This window comes from Podarcis filfolensis (genome assembly GCF_964270895.1).
Source record: "Podarcis filfolensis genome assembly, chromosome: 16".
Taxonomy (NCBI): domain Eukaryota; kingdom Metazoa; phylum Chordata; class Lepidosauria; order Squamata; family Lacertidae; genus Podarcis; species Podarcis filfolensis.
This window is the reverse complement of record NC_139620.1, coordinates 6962447-6983844: the sequence shown is the minus strand read 5'-3', so window position 1 is coordinate 6983844 and position 21398 is coordinate 6962447. Positions and strand designations below refer to the sequence as shown.

Here is a 21398-nt window from a genome sequence, read left to right as displayed (position 1 = left end):
AGGCGGGGAAGCCTGTGAACTGAAGGCTCGGCGGGCTCCATTTGCGCCCCCCCCCGCTGCAAAGGAGCCTTTTTAAAGGCTCCGGAACATACCGGTGGTGAGCGGCGCGGAGCTGAGAGCTGTCTACCCGTCTCCGCGAAGCGAAGCCGCATGCCATGGTTGGAGAGCGCTGACTTCTTCCTTTGAAATTTGGACTAAAAGTAACAACCCGTGAGTATTACGGAAATTGGATATTAAAAATCACCTTTTTTGATTCGGCACGAGCGGGGAAGGCGCAAAGAGGAAGTCCGTCTCCCCCTCTTGTAAACATTTTAAAGCAAGGACTAGATAACTAAGGTTGAAAAGAACATCTTCTTCGTGGGAAGTCAAAAGTAACTAATTTCACGTTTTGGCAGTATAAGTGAATGTGCTGGAGGATAAGATTTAATTCTGAAAGTGGATCGTTACCCCTCCCCCAGGACCCGGGAGCGATCCGCGAGGGAGCCTGTTGGAGAGATTTAAAAGACTTTGGCAGCTGTCAAATTAGCTGTCAAAGCTGAGAGGGGAAAAAAGAGAGAGAACTTTGTTTCTATTGCCTCGGCTGGTCATATTTGTTACATTTAGGTAACAAATTGTCGAAAACCAAGGAAAATAAAGGACTTTTGGATTTACAACTGGAAGGAATACTAAGTAACCAGTACTCCCCTAGAGGGGGCTCTGGGACATTACAGAATGGCTGTAAGTGGAAAAATACAGACGGCACTCGAGAAGATCTTTCGTAGCCTGGGAAAACTTCACGAATAAAGCATTGTTTTGGCTAAAAATGTCATAATATTGAATGAAAAAGCAAACAAACCTGTGGAAATTGGAAGGGACTTGACTCAAGTCTCTGTACCAGAACAAAAAGACTGTGCCCTTGAACTAAAAACTCTTGCAGCTGAACAAGAAAAGGAATTTGAGAAATTTGAAGAAGCTACTTATGACAACTTAGAGGGAAAGGAAGGAGGAGCTATAATGCAGCAGAGGATTAAAGAAAGAAGCAAAAAACAAGATTTGGATTACAATCATAAATATGGAGACCTGGCAGGCCAGAGGCCTGTAAAGATGGACTTAGAGGGAAAGACAAATTTGACCAAAGTGGAAGCAGGAGTTTCTGGGACATTTGGACTTAAAAGAAGCAAAAAACAAGATTTGGATTACAATTTTAAATACGGTGGCCTGGCAGGAAGAAGTATGGACCTTATGGGGACTGAGCTTCTCCGAGATCTGGTGTTTAACATAAAGGACTATCAAAAAAACCGGCAGAGAGGAAAGGAGAGAGACTTAAGGGCCTCGGATGTGAGATCACCAGGCTGATACCAGATGGATTGATGGACATTGGTTGGAGATTGAAACCGGGAAAAGCGGGGAGTGGGGTTTTGGGTATCCAAAGGCGGTATAAATATACTCCTTTTTTCTTTTTTGTAAATAATCTGTTTTGTTATTTTAGATTAAAATGGGGAAATCGTGAAATGGAATTGGGGTCGACTTTAGAAAAAGGTATTAAGAATAAGATTTGATGTATCAAGATTGAGATTTATGTTAAAATTGGTTAAACAAAAAGGATTTAAATATAATAAGGTAAAATTTGGGGACAGGAACTTGTTGAACTAAAAATTGAATTGGAATACAAGAAGAGGAGATGTGGAGAAGTCAAGGAAAAATGTTATTGAAAGGTATATGTTTGTCTTTGGTTCTTTTCTTTTTTGTGTGTGTGTTTTGTTTTTTTTTTAAACTTTTTGAAAACTGCAATAAATATTTTATAAAAAAAAAAAAGAGAAGCAAAATTACAGGGAACCAGGCAGAGGGCCTTCTCAGTGGTGGTGCCCACCCTGTGGAACGCCCTCCTATCAGATGTCAAGGAAATAAACAACTATCAGACTTTTAGAAGACATCTGAAGGCACCCACGATTTCCGGTGTCTGTACAGACACGATTTCTGGCATTTACACAGATGCCATATCCGGCACCGCAGAAGCAAGTACCCGTGCCGCGCCACACCGAACCGAACTGCACGGCTTTAGCGTAGCGCGCAGGGACTTGCCGAGTGGCCGTTTCAGTTTGGGGGCAGCTCGTGGGCTGGCTAAACGACCCCTGTGGCCGCTTGTGGCCCATAGGCCTTAGGTTGCTGACCCCTGCGAACACCACCACAAATGAATTAGCAGGAACTGAGAGAACTTCCAAAATGCTGCGTCCATCTCAAGCCTAGCATAACTGCACATGACTAAAACATCCTTCCGTCTCCAAGAGCTATTGGCAGTGGTGTCGATGCCGTTCAGGAGGCCCTGAGAAAGTACAAACAGTACAGTAAAGTGCAACAGGTAGCTGCCCATTTTGGCAGCCGCCAGACATTTCTCTGTGTAAGGATTGTAGCCATCATTGGCTCATTATTTTTAAATTAAGCGTCCATGGGGTGTATGTGAAAATTATTTCACACAGCAATTAACAAGAACAAAGTCTTTCCGAATGAGGCGGCATAACATCAGATGAAAGGTATCACTTTGGCATGTGGTTGAGGGAACTCCCACACGGCTAAAGGTCAAAAACAGGGTTGTAAATATCCAGGGACTGCAGATAACAACTAGATCTTTAGGGCTGCCTCAGGACTCTGACCTTGTGAATCGAAGACTATAAAAGGATGTCATACACAGCTCTGTTCCAATAGCGTCTGGCGGCAATCTTTGTCTCCATCTTCTCAGATTCGGCTTCTTCGGCTGCTGGTGGTATGAACTCTTTTTAACTGAATCTCTTGGGGGAAGAATGTCTCTCTTTGGAATGTGTTGTCATGCTTTTGCTTTCAAATGTCAATAGTTTGGACTTGTGTTTAAGTTGGGATTGTTGGGCTGCTTGAGATTGTTAGCATCTTGAGTTTCTGTGGGTAATTAGCTGAAATAGACCTTTTCACGAGGGACGCAGGTGGCGCTGTGGTCTAAACCACAGAGCCTAGGGCTTGCCGATCAGAAAGTTGGGGGTTCGAATCCCCATGACGGGGTGAGCTCTCGTTGCTCGGTCCCTGCTCCTGCCAACCTTGCAGTTTGAAAGCGTGTCAAAGTGAAAGTACAGTGGTACCTCAGGTTAAGAACTTAATTCGTTCTGGAGGTCCGTTCTTAACCTGAAACTGTTCTTAACCTGAGGTACCACTTTAGCTAATGGGGTCTCCTGCTGCCACCGCTGCGCAATTTCTGTTCACATCCTGAAGCAAAGTTCTTGACCTGAGGTACTATTTCTGAGGTACTATTTCTGGGTTACAAAAAATGGAAAAGGGGGGAAACCACCAAAGAGGAATTCAAACAAATAGCCAGCACGTGTAGACACAAAGTCAGAAAAGCTAAAGCACAGAATGAACTCAGGCTTGCTAGAGAGGTTAAAAGCAACAAAAAAAGGCTTTTATGGGTATGTTCGTAGCAAAAGGAAGAACAAAGAAACAGTGGGGTCACTCAGAGGAGAAGATGGTGAAATGCAAACAGGGGACACAGAAAGGGCTGAACTCCTCAATGCCTTCTTTGCCTCAGTCTTCTCTGATAAAGAAAACAATGCCCGACCTGAAGAATTTGGAGCAAATGATTCAGCAGAGGAAACACAGCCCGGAATAACTAAGGAGATAGTACAAGAATACTTGGCTAGTTTAGATGTATTCAAGTCTCCAGGGCCAGATGAACTGCATTCAAGAGTATTAAAAGAACTGGCAGATGTGATCTCAGAACCACTGGCAGTCATCTTTGAGAATTCCTGGAGAACAGGCGAAGTCCCGGCAGACTGGAGGAGGGCAAATGTTGTCCCTATTTTCAAAAAGGGGAAAAGAGAGGACCCAAATAATTACCGCCCAGTCAGTCTGACATCAATACCAGGGAAGATTCTGGAGCAGATCATTAAGCAAACAGTCTGTGAGCACCTAGAAAGGAATGCTGTGATCACCAATAGTCAGCATGGATTTCTGAAAAATAAGTCATGTCAGACGAACCTGATCTCGTTTTTTGACAGAATTACAAGCCTGGTAGATGAAGGGAACGCAGTGGATGTAGCCTACCTTGATTTCAGCAAGGCATTTGACAAGGTGCCCCATGATATTCTTGTAAAGAAGCTGGTAAAATGCGGTCTTGACTATGCTACCACTCAGTGGATTTGTAACTGGCTGACTGACCGAACCCAAAGGGTGTTCATCAATGGTTCCTCTTCATCCTGGAGAAGAGTGACTAGTGGGGTGCCACAGGGTTCTGTCTTGGGCCCGGTCTTATTCAACATCTTTATCAACGACTTGGATGATGGACTCAAGGGCATCCTGATCAAATTTGCAGATGACACCAAACTGGGAGGGGTGGCTAACACCCCAGAGGACAGGATCACACTTCAAAACGACCTTGACAGATTAGAGAACTGGGCCAAAACAAACAAGATGAATTTTAACAGGGAGAAATGTAAAGTATTGCACTTGGGAGAAAGTAGAGCTTCAGGCAGAAACACACACTTCAAAATAGACCCCCAGTCAGGATTGAATCCTCCACTTCCCAGCCATAAAGGGGAGGATAATACTGAGCTTGATGGACCAACAGCGAGGCTACACAAGAAAGCTCCCTTTGAGGCTGATGTCCCCTGAATTCAATTTAGAGGGCTTGTTTAAAGCAAGCATATGTAGGGAAACTTTAAATGGCTTCTAAAAGAAACAGATAAGGCTGCTCCAGACTGGAAAGATGGGGATTACACATAACATCTACATGCAGCTGCTGGGAGAGATCATCAGGGGGTTTGGGCTGGGTGTTCATCAATATGCGGATGATACCCAGCTCTACCTCTCTTTTAAATCAGAACCAGTAAAGGCGGTGAAGGTCCTGTGTGAGTGTCTGGAGGCGGTTGGAGGATGGATGGCAGCTAATGGATTGAGGTTGAATCCTGACAAGACAGAAATACTGTTCTTGGGAGTCAGGGGGTAGGCTGGTGTGGAGGACTCCCTGGTCCTGAATGGGGTAACTGTGCCCCTGAAGGACTAGGTGCGCAGCCTGGGAGTCATTTTGGACTCACAGCTGTCCATGGAGGCGCAGGTTAATTCTGTGGTAAAGCAGATGTTTACCAGCTCCATCTAGTATGCAGGCTAAGAACCTACCTGCCTGCAGACTGTCTTGCCAGAGTGGTGCCTGCTCTAGTTATCTCCCACTTGAACTACTGCAATGCACTCTACATGGGGCTACCTTTGAAGGTGACTCGGAAACTGCAATTAATCCAGAATGCAACAGCTAGACTGGTGACTGGGAGCGGCCGCCGAGACCATATAACACCAGTCCTGAAAGATTTTCATTGGCTCCCAGTATGTTTCCAAGCACAATTCAAAGTGTTGGTGCTGACCTTTAAAGCCCTAAATGGCCTCAGTCCTGTATACCTGAAGGACTGTCTCCACACCAATCGTTCAGCCCGGACACTGAGGTCCAGCACCGAGGGCCTTCTGGTGGTTCCCTCGCTATGAGAAGAGAGGTTACAGGGAACCAGGCAGAGGGCTTTCTCAGTAGTGGCACCCGCCCTGTGAAACGCCCTCCGAGCAGATGTCAAGGCAATAAAAAACTATTTTACTTTTAAATGACAACTGAAGGCGGCCCTGTTTATGGAAGTTTTTAAAGTCTGATGCGGTATTGTTTTTAATATTCAGTTGGAAGCCACCCAGAGTGAATTCAATTTCAAAGACTTTTTTTAAAGGGAAGTTTAAAAGGTCTTCTATGAACCAGATGGAACCACCCATGCCTGGAAAGATGGGCTTTACACCAATCTCTAGAATTGAGTGGACTGGGGGCTTGTAACCTTGACATGCACACATTCTTTATGAAGCAGGAGACAACACCAATTGTAAAAAGTATCATAAGTAATCATCAAAAGGAGTAAATATTAGAATAATGAAAGGGGAATGGAATTAGATAAAACACATGCTAATGAATACAGAGCGGCTCAGGAATGGCTGGATAAAGTCCACGTCCAACAATTAGTCAGGGAGGGTAGGACACCTGAAGGCAGTTTTCCTCTTCAAGGGAGGGACATGCGGTTCTGAAATCGTATAAAAGGACTTGCTGCCCACGATTCTAACAACACCTTCACTTGAGTACTTTTCTTGAGACCTTGGTAAGTGAGAGAACTCCATGCTTTTGCTGCCTCTTCCTTTCCAAACTTTATTCTCCGCTTCCTTTTTTGAACCCACACCTGCCTCTCCTCGCTCATCTTCTTTCTCATTTCCTATGGGCACTTTGGCTATGAAAGAAGACTCCTTTCGTATGGAGTCAGAGCAATCCTCCCTCTAGTTCAGTCATCTCTACAGGAGGGATGGGGAATATCGATGGTCCTCCCAGAGATCCTGGATTACAACTCCCATCCTTCCTGGCCATTGCCTGTCCCAGCGGGGCCTGATGGGTGAGTCCAGCAACACCTGGAGGCTCACAGATACCCCCACCGTATTCCTGCTCCACACAGACTCGTGTTGGGGGCTCTCCCGATTTTCAGCAGGGCCCCTTTCCTGCCTTACCTTGAGATGCCAGGCATTTCTTTCTCCAAAGTGTTTTTGGCAGGGCTCCTAGAACATGTTGCAAAAAAAAATCAAAAATGAAAACAAAATGAAACACTGAAGTTTAGCTTTGCAACTGAAAAAGCAGAGCATAAAAGGGAAAGGGGGTGAGGAAGGAAGAGGTGATTATGAGGCCATATACCTTCCATTGCCAAATATCGTAAGGGCTGTGGCATGGATGACGGAACATATCTGCTTTCTGTTGCTGGAGAAAGGATGTGAAACTTGTGGCTGCCATGAAGTTGTTGAATTCCAAATAGCATCAAGCTCAGCCTATTTGGCCAAGGGATGATGAGAATTGGAGCAAAAAGTTAACATTAGAAGAAATTGGATTTTTTGAGTATTACGAGAGTCCAACCCAACATGAAGATGAACAGTAGCATGGAAAATGCAACCGCTGAAGGCATTGGCCTATCAATAGTCAGATATTTATTTAATATTTTCATGGTATTAAATTTTAACAATCAACAACATATGGTAAACACAATATAAAATGGTCCCGCCCAGAGAAAGGGTTTGTGTATGAGAAAGGGAAGGACACAAATATATAATAGAATTAATATCTTACATTTCTTTGAGTTTTCCTGTGCTCTCACACCCTTCAAAGTTTATTCTGAGGGGTCTGGACAACCTTCAACTCCTAGAAACATAAAAGAAAAGCATGAAAATGTAATAATTTCCGGGTTCGCAGGAACAGACAAGGGTAAACAAGAATGCTTTTAGATCTTTTCTCACAGTTAGTCATAAGGATGACAGACACACTTCGGGGGGGCTCGTGTTCCAAAAGCAGGCAGCTGCCTGGAAGAAGACCATCTCATGAGGTCGCAAGAGAGACAAACCCGTTGGTGACACCACCAAGAGGCCTCCAATGCTAGACTGCTGCACTCTTGCTGGATTGGGTTTTTGTAATGATATGGATTGTGTTATAACCTCCCCTTTCTTTCTCTCCGTCTTCACTGCTGGTGGTAGGGCTCATTGTTATGGTTTTTGTTTTGTTACAAATTGGATGCTTGACTCATGAATAAATTGGATGAATGTTTGCTCATCATCATTTCAGATCCAGCGTCCATCACTCCAAAATGAATTCATACTTTGTTGCTGCCTACAGGGGCTTTGGGAGCTACAGGGGCTCTGTGGGCATTGGAATCTATGGGTACTACGGAGGCTCTAGGGCTGGAGTGCCATCAAGTAGCCTCGCTATAAATCCTGCCGCCAGTGTTGATCGCATCAATCCGTTACCACCGTCGGAAGTATTCATCCAGCCACCTTTACTTGTTGTGACCATCCCAGGACCAATAATCTCTGCCTCGTGAGGATATACTGGCTGTGGGGGCACATCCTCCTTTGGAGCTGGCCTGGGATACAGCTGCTCTGGACGCTATTCATGCTATTAAAGGGAGCACTCAGACCAGCAGAATGCCCTCACTGGCAACTGATGAATTCGGCATGGCTTCACGATTGATGATCTCATGGGCCTTGCTGCCAGAAGTGCCAAGCATCCCCAGTTAAACTACCAAGTTTGCAGGATTCCCAGATGTTTGGCTCATCCATGCTTGCCTTACAAATGTGCAGCTGCCTCCTAGGATTTGTTGATCCCAACTTCTATTCACTATGCATTTCCTCCTCCTCCTCGTCGTCCTCCTCCTCCTCCTCCTCCTCCTCTTCTTCTTCTTCTTCTTCTTCTTCTTCTTCTTCTTCTTCTTCTTCTTCTTCTTCTTCTTCTTCTTCTTGTTTTTGCTGTGGAATGTATCTCCAGATGAGGCACTAATATTTGAATGCATCCAACTTGTATTGTACTTGAATGCCATAGAAATATAATACAATTCAGAATGTGTATGTATTATCAGTGTCATCAAGATCAATGTTTGAATTACCTTATTGCAATGTCTTGAAGAGAATTCTTCCTTTGTTGCTGGAATGAAAATCACTGCCTTCCTCTTATGTATTAAACTTAGCTTCAGCAAAGCACCTGTTCTCTGTGAGTTCCTTTCATGCCTGCCCCTCACTCCAGCACCGACACCAACTTTGATCCATATCCCTGAGAAACATAACCCCCTTTTTGTAAGTGGTTTATTTTTCTCCCCCCCCCAAAAAAATTGCATCATAAAATGTGGGAAATTGGGAAGAAGAAACTCCATTACAAATAGCTCAGCATTGTGTGGGAATTTTGTGGGCATGTTGCCAACTTGAATAAAATATTTTTGGAGGAGGTAAGCTCTGCCCCACATAATCAATCACATAACACGGTGCACACACACTAATTGAATGGCAATGTCCATCAGCTTTGGGGTGGCAGCCCCCACAAATATTTTATTATGGGGAGAAGACAAAGGTGAAGAAAAGCAACAATCATGATCTAATTTCGTTTGGAGGAAAAGAAATACCTTTTGAAATACGTCAGAGTTGGGTGGGAAGTTTGTAGGGGGAAATGGCCCCACCCCCATAAGGGTTAGTTTTCTAAATGTCTCAACCCCTTCTCCTTCTCAGGAGATCCCATAAGCTGCCACCTCGTTTACTGCAGGCTCTGTGAAAGTGAAATTTAGACCTGTCACGCAAATGACATCAGTGAGAGAACAAGCCTGTGTCCCCCCCCCCCATATATATATATACAGTGGGTTAAGTACTTAATTTGTTCCGGAGGTCCGTTCTTAACCTGAAACTGTTCTTAACCTGAAGCACCACTTTAGCTAATGGGGCTGTAATGGCTTTAGGGGTTGCTCGTGCGTAAGTTACCGCCGCTCTGGGCTAGGTTGCCTGGTTAAACCGTTTCTGTCTGGACAGCCATCCACTCCGTGGCTGTTCAGTCGCTAGCAGAATCCATCAGTGGGCGTTTCTTGAACCTCTTCCAGCAAAGAAGTTCTTTGACGCCAAGTCGCCGCCTACCTTCCCTGCGTGGAAGTCTTCTGCGCAGGGTGGGTGTGGGCAGCGGAGGACCTGTGCTCTCCTCGCTGGTCTCCTGCGAGGAGTCCTGGAGCCTCCTCTCTGCTTCCCCCATCGACCCCCCTCTATCCCTGGTGTTGAGCTGATTTTCTTCCCCAGCCGGAGACCTGCCTCTCTCCCTGCTTGGCCCCTCTCCAGCATCGCTGTGGAGCCTCACCTCCTCCTCTAGTTCTGATGGCAGTTCCCTGACATCCATCTCCCCCCCAGAACCCCCTCCACCCCCGGCCCGACCTTTCGATCCAACTTCGTCCCTGTCCTCGGCCGACGATGCAGGGAATCCCCGGAAGGAGCTGTCACCATCCTCAGAGGATTCAAAACCCACTTCCCACCCGCTCTGATCTCTCTCCGCGGGGTGGGCCTCCCAGTCTGAATCTTCCCTCTCCGACGCTTCTCCTCCCTCCTCTTTGGAGGCAGGAAAACCTACAAACTCCTCCTCGTCGTCTGTGGTGCCAAATTGCTCCTCCCAGAATCTCGCTGGTGGTTTAGGTTTCTGTGGGAACCGACTGTGGAACTCTTCCACTAGATACCCGTCATTGATTGCCTCCGCGGGAACCCACGTGTCTTCTGACCGGGGTTCTCCCTCCCAAGCTACCAAGTACTCCACCTTGCGCCCTCGCCACCTGGAATCGAGTATTTCTGTGGCTTGGTTGTGGTGTTCCCTCTCCTCTACCTGCGGGTGTGTGGTGACTTCTCCCTCCCGTCCCGGGAATTCCCGCCCCTCCCTGTACGGAGAGAGTAGGGACCTATGGAACACCGGGTGTAACTTCATGCTGTCAGGCAGTTTGAGCCTGAATGCCACGGGGTTCACCTGCTGAGTTACCTCAAAAGGTCCCAGCCGCCTCGGCTGCAACATCTTGCACCCTCCCTTAAAGGGTAACCCTCGGGTTGACAACCACACCCGGTCTCCCACCCGTATGGTCTCCCCTTCCCGATGGTGCTTGTCTGCCTGCCTCTTGTAGATTTCCTTGGCCCTCTCCAAATTCATCTGGAGTTGCTGGTGCAAGGCCTCCATTTCTTCCACAAACTGCTCTGCTGCAGGTACGCTCCACCCTTCCTCCCCCCTCCCCGGGAAGGCCCTGGGGTGACACCCATAATTGGCCATGAACGGGCTCATTCCTGTGGACACGTGTTCAGCGTTATTGTATGCAAATTCAGCCAGCGCTAGTTTCTCTACCCAATCGTTCTGTCTCTCGCTGATGTAGCAGCGTAGGTATTGCTGGAGTATACTGTTCGCTCGTTCCGCTTGCCCGTTGGTTTCCGGGTGTCTCGCCGTCGAGAAGCCCACCTCGACCTGCAGCAAGCTCATGAGCTTCCTCCAGAACCTTGAAGTAAATTGTTTCCCGCGATCTGAGATGACCCTCGAGGGAGGCCCATGCAACCTGAAGATGTGATCCACAAACAATCTGGCCGTTTCCTCTGCCGTCACCGCATGTGAGCAAGCTATGAAATGGCACATTTTTGTCAGTAGATCGACTACTACCATGACTGCTGTCTTCCCCCTTGATTTGGGCAAATCTGTCATAAAATCTATGGAGACCACCTCCCAGGGTCTTCCCGGCGTGGGTAAGGGTTCCAGTAACCCTGCAGGGGCCACCCTCTCCCCCTTCGCCCTCTGGCAGCGGTCGCACCCCCGCACGTACTCCTGTACATCTTCCCTTACCCTTGGCCACCAGAACTGCCTGGTGACAAGCAGCATGGTCTTGTGCTGACCAAAGTGCCCCGCTGTTGGGTTGTCGTGGAGTTGTTTGAGTACCCTTCCCCTCAAGGTCTCCCCCGGTACGTACAGCGCTCCCTTATAGTACAGTAACCCTTCCTTTCCCTCAAACTCTGCATGGTTTTCCCTTCCTTCCCGTAGTTCCCTGATTTTAGTTTGGGCGAACTCGTCGTCCCTGGTGAGACCGGCTAGTTCTCGTTTCCCAACCAACACTCCCCCACACACCCATCTGTCCTCGGGGAACACGTGTCGGGCTTCCGGCGGTCCCTCTCCTTCCATGTACTCCAGCTTCCGGGAGAGAGCATCGGCTCTAACGTTCTCCTCTCCCGGCACATACCGGATCTCGAAGGAAAACTTGGAGAACTCTTGTGCCCATCGAATCTGTCTCTGGTTGAGTACTCGCGCAGTCCTCCAGTACTCCAAGTTCTTGTGATCCGTGCAAACCTGGATCTTGTGCCGCGCCCCTATTAACAGATGTCTCCATCGGCGAAACGCTGCATAGATAGCTAGCAGTTCGCGGTCATACACCGTGTAGTTCTGCTCCGACTTGTTCAGCTTCCTCGAGAAAAAGGCGCACGGCCTCCAGTCTTGCTGGGTTCCTGGCTGCAAAAGTACGGCTCCTATGGCCCGGTCTGACGCTTCGGTCTCTAGCCTCATGGGCTTCTCCAGATCCACGTGCAGGAGCTGCTCTTCCGACGCGAACGCTTTCTTCAGGCTTTCAAAGGATTGCTGGGCCCCTTCCGTCCAGACAAACTTCTTTTTGCTACTGAGACAGTCTGTGATGGGTGCTGTTAAATGGGCGAAGTTCTTGATGAACTTCCTGTAGAAGTTGCTGAACCCTAGAAACCTCTGCACGTCCTTCCGGGTCTTGGGGGCCTTCCATTCCAGTACCGCCTGCACCTTGCTGGGGTCCATAGCTAGGCCCTTGTCTGACAACTTGTACCCCAGAAACTCGACCTCCCTTGTGTGAAATTGGCATTTTTCCAGCTTGACCCACAACTGGTGCTTCTGCAGTCTCTTTAGCACTTCCCTGACATCTTTGACATGTTGCTTCTCATTGTCAGAATTGATTAAGACGTTGTCCATGAAGGCTATGCAGTTTTTGTACAGCAGGGACCCCAACACGTGGTGCATGAAAGCTTGAAAGCAGGCGGAGCCCGACTGTAATCCGAAGGGCATAACTAAGTACTCGAAGGCTCCTAGGGGGGTGAACATGGTGGCTTTCCATTCGTCCCCCTCCCTCATCCTGATCAAATTGTATGCCCCCCTGAGATCCAGCTTGGTAAAAATTTTCCCCTGCCTCACCTGTGTTAAAATGTCATCAATCCTAGGCATTGGGAAGGTCACGGGTTCTGATACCAGGTTTAGGGCCCTAAAATCTACGACTAATCTGGGCTGATTAGTATCCTTTTTGTCCACAAAGAACACCGGACTGCCCCCCACCGCCTTTGATTCTCTTATGAAACCTCTTTTCAGGTTCTTGTCAATAAATTGCCGCAACTCCTGCATCTCCCTGTCCGACATGGCATACAGTTTACCCACTGGCAGCTGAGCCCCTGGGAGTAGGTTGATTTGGCAGTCAAAGGGCCTATGGGGGGGTAGTCTATCCGCCTCTTTCTCGCTGAAGACCTCCTGCAGCTCAGCATATTGGGGTGGCACCTTCCCTTTTGGCTCCACCGCCATTCCTGCCACCCTGGCCACTGTCATCCTTGGGGTTTCCCCCCCCATGCAGTGTTCCAAGCAGTAAGCTGACCCAAAGGTGACGGTCCGCTGATGCCATGCCACTACTGGAGCATGCAGTGACAGCCAGCTCATTCCCAGTATTATTGGGGGTCCTGACAGTGTGGCTACTTGAAAGGCAATGGTCTCTGTGTGCCTGGAAACCCTCATTCTCATTGGTGGGGTCTGGTGCGTCACCTCCCCTCCCAGAAGTTCCACTCAATTCTAGAGACTGGTGTAAAGCCCATCTTCCCAGGCATGGGTGGTTCCATCTGGTTCATGGAAGACCTTTTAAACTTCCCTTTAAAAAAAGTCTTTGAAATTGAATTCAGGGGACATCAGGCACTCAGGCCATGGGTCCATCTGGCTAATAGTATCCTCCACTTTCCAACTTAGGACTGGAGAGTTGGTGGTCCTCTTGCAGAGTGCCTCCCCTGTGTCTTCCTGCCTGATGCTCCACTCCCTTATAGCCCTTGGTCTTGTTGGGTGGGCTTCCCCAGGGTGCTCCAGGGCTATGTCCTCCTGATGGAAGGCACTCTGTGCTACTGAGGTCACCTGAGCCTCAAGATATAGAAATGGATCCAGAATTGCCCCCAAACTACATACCCACTCCTTCAGAGGGAGTATAAGACTATCAAGTACAAGTACAGGCATCCATCCATCCATCCATCCAGTCTATGAAGCCACCCATTAAACGTTCTCAGTATTATCTGCATTGACCTCCATTTGCATTCAAACCATCTCCCAGCTTGTTTCATTGTCCTATGTTCTGGTCAGTGGGCAGCAAACTTTTTCCTCAGGGGACTGGTCCATTGTCCCTCAGACCTTGTGGGGGGCCAGACTATATTTTTTTGGGGGGGAATGAACAAATTCCTATGCCCCACAAATAACCCAGAGATGTGTATTAAATAAAACACGCATTCTACTCATGTAAAAACACACTGATTCCCAGACTGTTCATGGGCTGCATTTAGAAGGCGATTGGGCTGGATCTGTCTCCTGTGCCTTAGTTTGCCTACCCATGCTCTGGAGTATAACAGAGACCCAAGCAGTCTTCACAAAGCAGGAGAGGGTGCTCAGGAGTGAATGTGTCAATGGCCTGGACCATTCAAATGTTCCACAAGTTGGCCAGGACTTGAGAGGAGCGCCAGTCAAGGCTTGACCAATGGAGAAGGCTTATAGTCCAACAACATCTGGAGGGCACTATGTTGCACACCTTTGGTCTACACAAATTGAGAAGCAGCTGTCCGCCATGGTTTCCGCTAGGATCCAATTCTCAGTCCTACTTGGAGGTGTTTGGCAATTGAACCCAAGACCTTCTGTGTGTGATGCACTTCTTTTTTTCTTTTCTTTTTTTGATGGTGTTTTTATCCGGTTTTATTGATGTCACGGTTTTGGGTTTTTTTAGCAGCAGCTTCAAGTTCCAAACCTATTGCAGAGAGAGAACACCGTCCAGCCCCGCCACCTCCCCCACTCATGCCGGGCGGGTTGGTACCCAAGCAATTGGGGGGAGGAAGTATTTGGCTTCTCAAAAAAAGGGGGGGTAGAGGTTTAGGAAGCAGGGCTGTTTTTCCTGTTTTGTTCCCCTCCCCACTTTCAATTCACACACTTTTTATATTATTAAAATAAACAAATAACCCCCCCCAAAAAAACAACCCAACCATAAACAGGACAGTATCTCAATAAACAGAGGCTGTACAAAGACAAAACGACGAATGGATGTATGTTTGGGTGGGTGGGGGCAAAGAATGAGGGCAAGGGCGGGGGAAACAGAACAGCTTTTGACATTCCAAAGAAGACATTTTTTTGGGGGGGGGGAGAAGCAGGGAGAAAGAGCGACACGAGCAGGACTTTGATAAGACAGAACTAGGACGGTGCCCTTTTTTTAAACCACTGATCCACAGCCCTTCTCTGTGCCAGAAGCCTTCTAATGTAAGCAGCAGTAGAGGTTTGGGATGCACAGTTGTGGTGCCCATGACAGTCTCTCCAGTTTCACAACTCACCATGGCAATAGAATATACCTGACAGCAATTCCATCTATGGCTTGTGAAGGAAACATAGGCCTAGCTGGGAAAGGCTACCTCAAACCCTCCAATAGGAAAATTGGGGTGTGTGGCCCACCAAAATGTGTGTCTTCAGCAGGAGCCAAACCAGGGCATCCCAGGATCCAGTCAGAAACCAGGGTGGCTTCAGTAATTCTGGGAATTCCTGCTCAAAGCCCTGGGGGTGCTTGCGAGGTCTGCTCCCCAGTCCTGCTCAAAGCCCCAGACAGACATATTCACTTACAAAGCGGTTGGTTTGTTTTGACCCAAATTAGCTGCCAACCTGACTATTATATGGAAGTCTGAGGTGGTACGTGTGACTATCCACGGGTGTCTGAGTAAAAACACCTGCTGTTTTTCATTTATTAACTCCAGCCTTAATAATTCCCACAGTAGTCAATGAGCAATACATCCGTAAAGATCTGAGCATCTTGTCCCACCTACTTGTTTTGACTGCATATGGCTACCCTGTAATATTGAAGAAATCAAAGCAGCGCTGCTGGACCATTTAGCAGCTCAGACTGCTTATGTCTGAGTATTTTTACTTAATTTTATGGCCTCCCCAAAGCAAAGAGACAGGATGCAAAGTGCTAAAGATGGATCATTCATGCTCCAAACCTTGTTCCTCCATCAAAGTTGGCTTTCAGAATGAGTTTAAGTTGCTGGGCGGGATAACTCTTCCCTCTCTTGCTTTTACATTGTGCTTTTCTTTTTCGATGACATTTCTTTCAAGCTTCCTGGACTGTCTCTCTATATAGAGACAAGGAATACACACAAACACATACACTCACACACCTGGGCAATGATGTCCTTGTGTGTGTGTAGGGCTAGAGCCTAGGAGATTCATGTCCAAATCCTCACTCTGCCATTAAACTCAGCGCATGACCTTGGGCCAGTCAATATCGCTCATCCCAAGCCACTTTGTAGTGCTGTCATGATGACTAAATAGGGGAGGTGGGACCATGTATACCCGACCCTTTGCTCATTGGAGGGAAAGGTTGATTGAATTCCAAAGGCAGATTGAATTCTACCAGAATTCCAAAAAATCGGCTAAATATCAAGTGCTGGATGGCATGAGATGTTATACACCCTATTGCAAAGTTTGGAGCACCCATCATTTCACACTTGTAGTGTTGTGCCCATAGCACCACCGTGCTCCAACTTACTTCCAGCTACATTTTGGATAGGATATTGACTGTGGAAAGGCATTCTGCCCCTCTTTATGTGATCCTTGACAGTGACTTACCAATCCTACCATTCCTGGTTTGGAAAATCTATCTGATTCTTATTAGTTTGTGACTCCATGCACATATGCGGCCTAGGACCCACGTACCTACGGGACCGCCTCTCCTGGTATGCCCCACGGAGGACCTTAAGGTCCACAAATGACAACATTTTGGAGGTCCCAGGTCGCAAGGTGTTTAGATTGGTCGCAACTAGGGCCAGAGCCTTTTCAGTACTGGCCCCGACGTGGTGGAATGCTCTGCCACAAGAGACTAGGGCCCTGCGGGACTTGACATTGTTTCGCAGGGCCTGCAAGACAGAGCTGTTCTGCCTGGCCTTTGGTTTGGACTCAGTCTGACCCTTATGTTTTCCCTCCCCTTATGGTTTTGATCTATGGGCTACTTTTAAAAAGAGGCTGCATTTTAAATTGCATTTTAACCTGTATTTTAAATTGGGTCCCCCCCCCCCATTATGATTTTACTGTCATTTTACTGGTTAGCCGCCCTGAGCCTGGCTCTGGCCGGGGAGGGCGGGGCATAAATAAAATTTATTATTATTAGTCTTCTGTTTATGAATTTTGATACAGTAAAGGTAAAGGTAAAAGTACCCCTGCCCGTACGGGCCAGTCGTGTCTGACTCTGGGGTTGCGTGCTCATCTCGCTCTAGAGGCCGTGAGCCGGCGCCGTGCGAAGACACATCCGGGTCATGTGGCCAGAGTGACGAAGCTGCAGCTGGCGAGCCAGCACCAGCGCAGCGCACGGAAACGCCATTTACCTTCGCGCTATAAAGCGGTACCTATTTATCTACTTGCATTTAAGAGTGCTTTCGAACTGCTAGGTGGGCAGGAGCTGGGACCGAACGATGGGAGCTCACCCCGCCGCGGGTATAGTGTTATAAAAATATTGTCAGTACAGTGGTACCTCGGGTTAAAGATGCTTCAGGTTACAGACTCTGCTAACCCAGAAATAGTACCTCAGGTTAAGAACTTTGCTTCAGGATGAGAACAGAAATTGTGTGGCGGTGTCGCGGTAGCAGCAGGAGGCATCATTAGCTAAAGTGGTATCTCAGGTTAAGAACAGTTTCGGGTTAAGAATGGATCTCCAGAACGAATCAATTTCTTAACCCGAGATACCACTGTATATTATTAGCCGATATGTTGCTTGTTGATGTTCGGAGTCAGTTCTCCTGTGGGCTTCCCATAGGCATCTGGCTGGAGGAACAGGAAGCTGGATTAGATAGTGAGGCTGTTCACTGGATTCACTCAGAGTTCAAACCTTCCCTGAAATGAGCCCATTTGGGAGGATCATGGTTAAGTTGGGAGGACACAGCCCTGGAACACCCTGGGTGAGCCCACCCAGAAAGAGCAAAGGAGGCAGGAAGACACAGGGAATGCCCTTTGGACGTAGACCCCCAAGCAGGATTGAATCCTCCACTCTCAAGCAGTAAAGTGGAGGATTCAATACTGTGCGCTGTTCCTTTGCAAGGGCACTGCTGCTCATAATGCATTTCGGGGAAGTTGGAGGGTCAAAGTCTAGGCAATATTGAGCTAGATGCACCAATGGCTGACTTTGCTTAAGGAAGCTCCCTTTGAGACGGATGTCCACTGAATTCAATTTGGAGGGCTTTGTTTAAAGCAAACATATGTAGGGATTATAAGGGAAGTTTAAAATGGCTTTTTAAAACAGATAAACCCATCCCAGCGTGGGAAGATGGGGTTTACACAAATCTCTAGAATTCAGTGGAAAGGGGGCTTGAAGCCTTGACAAGCATGCATTCTTTACGAAGCAGGGGGTGACACCAATCGTAAAAGGTATCATAATTAATCATCAAAAGGAGTAAATAGGAGGATAATGAAAGGGGAATGGAATTGGATAAAACACATGCTAATGAATACAAGGCGGCTCAGGAATGGCTGGATGAAGTCCGCTTCCAATAATTAGTCAGGGCCTTTGAGGATAGGACACCTGAAGGCAGTTTTCGTCTACAAGGGAGGGACTTGCAGTCCTGGAATTGTATAAAAGGACTTGCTGCCCACGATTCGAACAACAGCTCCTCTCACCTTCACCTGAGTACTTCTCCTGAGACCTTGGTAAGTGAGAGAACTCCATGCCTTTTGCTGCCTATTCCTTTCCAAATTTCACTCTCTTTGTCTCCTTCTTTGAACCCAGACCTGCCTCTCCTTGCTCATCTTCTTTGTCATTCCTACGGCACTTTGGCTATGTAGGAAGGCTCCTTTCATATGGAGTCAGAGCAATCCTCCACCTAGTTCAGTCGTGTCTACAGGAGGGACATGGAATATCAGTGGTCCTCCCAGAGTTGCTGGACTACAACTCCCATCATTCCTGGCCATTGCCAGCAGGGCCTGATGGGTCTTGGAGTCCAACAACACGTGGAGGCTCACAGATACCCCCACCCTATTCCTGGTCCACACGGACTGGTGCTGGGGGCTCTCTGGATTTTTAGCAGGGGCCCTTTAAGCCTTAACTTGCTTCTTGGTGTAAGTTTAGCTTTGGAACTGAAAAAGCATAACATCAAAGGGAAGAGTGTAAGGAAGGAAGAGGTTATTACGAGGCCATATACCATCCATTGCAAAACATCTTAAGGGCTGTGGCATGGATGACAGAACATACCTCCTTTCTGTTGCTGGAGAAAGGGTGGGAAACCTGTGGCTGCCAGGGGGCTGTTGCATTCCAAATAGCATCAAGCTCAGCCAATTTGGCCAAGGGATGATGGGAGTTAGAGGAAAAGTTAATATTACAAGAAATTGGATTTTTTGGGTATTATGAGATTAGAACTAAACATGAAGATGAATATGAATATGTGACCACTGAAGGCATTGGGCTATCAATGGTCAGATATTTATTTAATATTTTTTGTAGTGGGCTGGGTTTTCATCAGTATGCAGATGACACCCAGCTCTACCTCTCCTTTAAATCGGAACCAGTGAAGGCGGTGAAGGTCCTGTGTGAGTGCCTGGAGGCAGTTGGAGGATGGATGGCAGCTAACAGATTGAGGTTGAATCCTGACAAGACAGAAGTACTGTTTTTGGGGGACAGGGGGCAGGCGGTTGTGGGGGATTCCCTGGTCCTGAATGGGGTCCCTGAAGGACCAGGAGCGCAGCCTGGGAGTCATTTTGGACTCACAGCTGTCCATGAAGGCACAGGTTAATTCTGTATCCAGGGCAGCTGTCTACCAGCTCCACCTGGTACGCAGGCTAAGACCCTACCTGCCCACAGACTGTCTTGCCAGAGTGGTGCATGCTCTAGTTATCTCCCACTTGGACTACTGCAATGCACTCTACGTGGGGCTACCTTTGAAGGTGACCCAGAAACTGCAATTAATTCAGAATGCGGCAGCTAGACTGGTGACTGGGAGTGGTCGCCAGGACCACATCACACCGGTTCTGAGAGATCTGCATTGGCTCCCAGTACGTTTCCGAGCACAATTCAGAGTGTTGTTGCTGACCTTTAAAGCCCTAAACGGCCTCGGTCCAGTATACCTGAAGGAGCGTCTCCACCCCCATCGTTCAGGCCAGACACTGAGATCCAGCGCCGAGGGCCTTCTGGCGGTTCCCTCATTTCAAGAAGTAAGGTTACAGGGAACCAGACAGAGGGCCTTCTCGGTAGTGGCGCCTGCCCTGTGGAGCGCCTTCCCAGCAGATGTCAAGGCAATAAACAACTATTTTACTTTTAAAAGACAACTGAAGGCAGCCCTCTTTAGGGAAGTTTTTAATGTCTGATGCTGTACTGTTTTTAATATTCAGTTGGAAGTCGCCCAGAGTGGCTGGGGAAACCCAGCCAGATGGGCGGGGTATAAATAATAAATTCTTCTTCTTCTTCTTCTTCTTCTTCTTCTTCTTCTTCTTCTTCAACAATCAACAATGTATGATAAACACAACAAAAAATGGTATCATCCAGAAAAAGGGTTTGTGTTCGAGAAAGGGAAGGACACAAATATATAACAGAATTAATATCTTACATTTCTTTGAGTTTTCCTGTGCTCTCATACCCTTCATAGTTTATTCTGAGGGGTCTGGACAACCTTCAACTCCTAGAAACCTAAAAGAAAAGCATGAAAATGTAATAATTTCCGGGTTCGCAAGAACAGACAAGGGTAAACAAGAATGCTTTTAGATCTTTTCTCAAAGTCTATCTATCATAAGGAGATACACACACAGCAGTGTGGAATGTGTTCCAAAAGGGGGAAGCTGCCTGGAAGAAGACCATCTCATGAGGTCGCAAGGGAGACAAACCCGTTGGTGACACCACCAAGAGGCCTCCAATGCTGGACTGCTGCACTATAGCTGGCTTGGGATTTTTTAATGATAGGGTGTTTTTTTAAATGGGCTTGCAGATTGTGTTATAATCTCCCTTTCTTCCTCTCCTCCTTCTTCACTGCTGGTGGTAGGGCTTGTTGTTATGGCTGTTGTTTTGTTATAAATTGGATGCGTGAATCATGAATAAATTGGATGAATTTTTTGCTCATCATCATTTCAGATCCAGTACCCATCACTCCAAAATGACCTATGGCTACAATTCCTCCTGCTGTTACCCAGTTGGCTATCTGGGCTCACTGAAATCAAGTTGTGGCTTTGGGGGTTTGGGGGGAAGTGGGGACTTTTGGGGTTCAAGTGGTGGTGGAGTGTCATCAAGTAGCCTCGCTATAAATCCTGCTGCCAGGGTTGGTTGCATAACTCAGGTACCACCATCGGAAGTATGCATCCAGCCACCTCCAGTTTGTGTGACCATCCCAGGAGCAGTACTCGCTACCACGTGTGAGCCAGTTCGTGTGGGAGGACACACCGCCTGTGGTGGCACATCCTCCTTTGGAACTGGCCTGGGATACGGCTGCTCTGGACGCTATTCATGCTATTAAAGGAAGCACTCAGAACAGCAGAATGGCTTCACCAGCAACTGATGAACTTGGCATGGCTTCACGGCTGATTATCTCATGGGCCTTGGTGCGCACCAAGTCTGCAGGATTCCCAGATGCTTGGCTCATCCATGTTTGTCTTACAAACATGCAACTGCTTCCTAGGATGTGTTGATCCCAACCTCTTCTTCTTCTTCTTCTGGGCTTTTGCTATGTATGGAATTTATTTCCAGCTAAGGGGCAATTTTTTTAATGCCTTCAACTTGTATTGCACTTGAATGCTATAGAAACATAATACAACTCTGAATGTTTATGTACCATTTCTCTCATCAAGA

General features: G+C 47.4%; 2 long non-coding RNA genes across 2 annotated transcripts in view; one reads left to right on the top strand and one right to left on the bottom strand.

The window, feature by feature from the left end:
• The window catches only part of LOC310752002, a 34341-nt gene extending 27770 nt beyond the window's left edge, over positions 1 to 6571 (bottom strand). Inside the window, exon 1 of the long non-coding RNA XR_014542777.1 lies at positions 6514 to 6571. This is a non-coding gene — a long non-coding RNA (uncharacterized lncRNA). The remainder of the gene's footprint in view (positions 1 to 6513) is intronic.
• The window catches only part of LOC310751988, a 51500-nt gene continuing 32635 nt past the window's right edge, over positions 2534 to 21398 (top strand). The window contains exon 1 of the long non-coding RNA XR_014542759.1: positions 2534 to 2740. This is a non-coding gene — a long non-coding RNA (uncharacterized lncRNA). The remainder of the gene's footprint in view (positions 2741 to 21398) is intronic.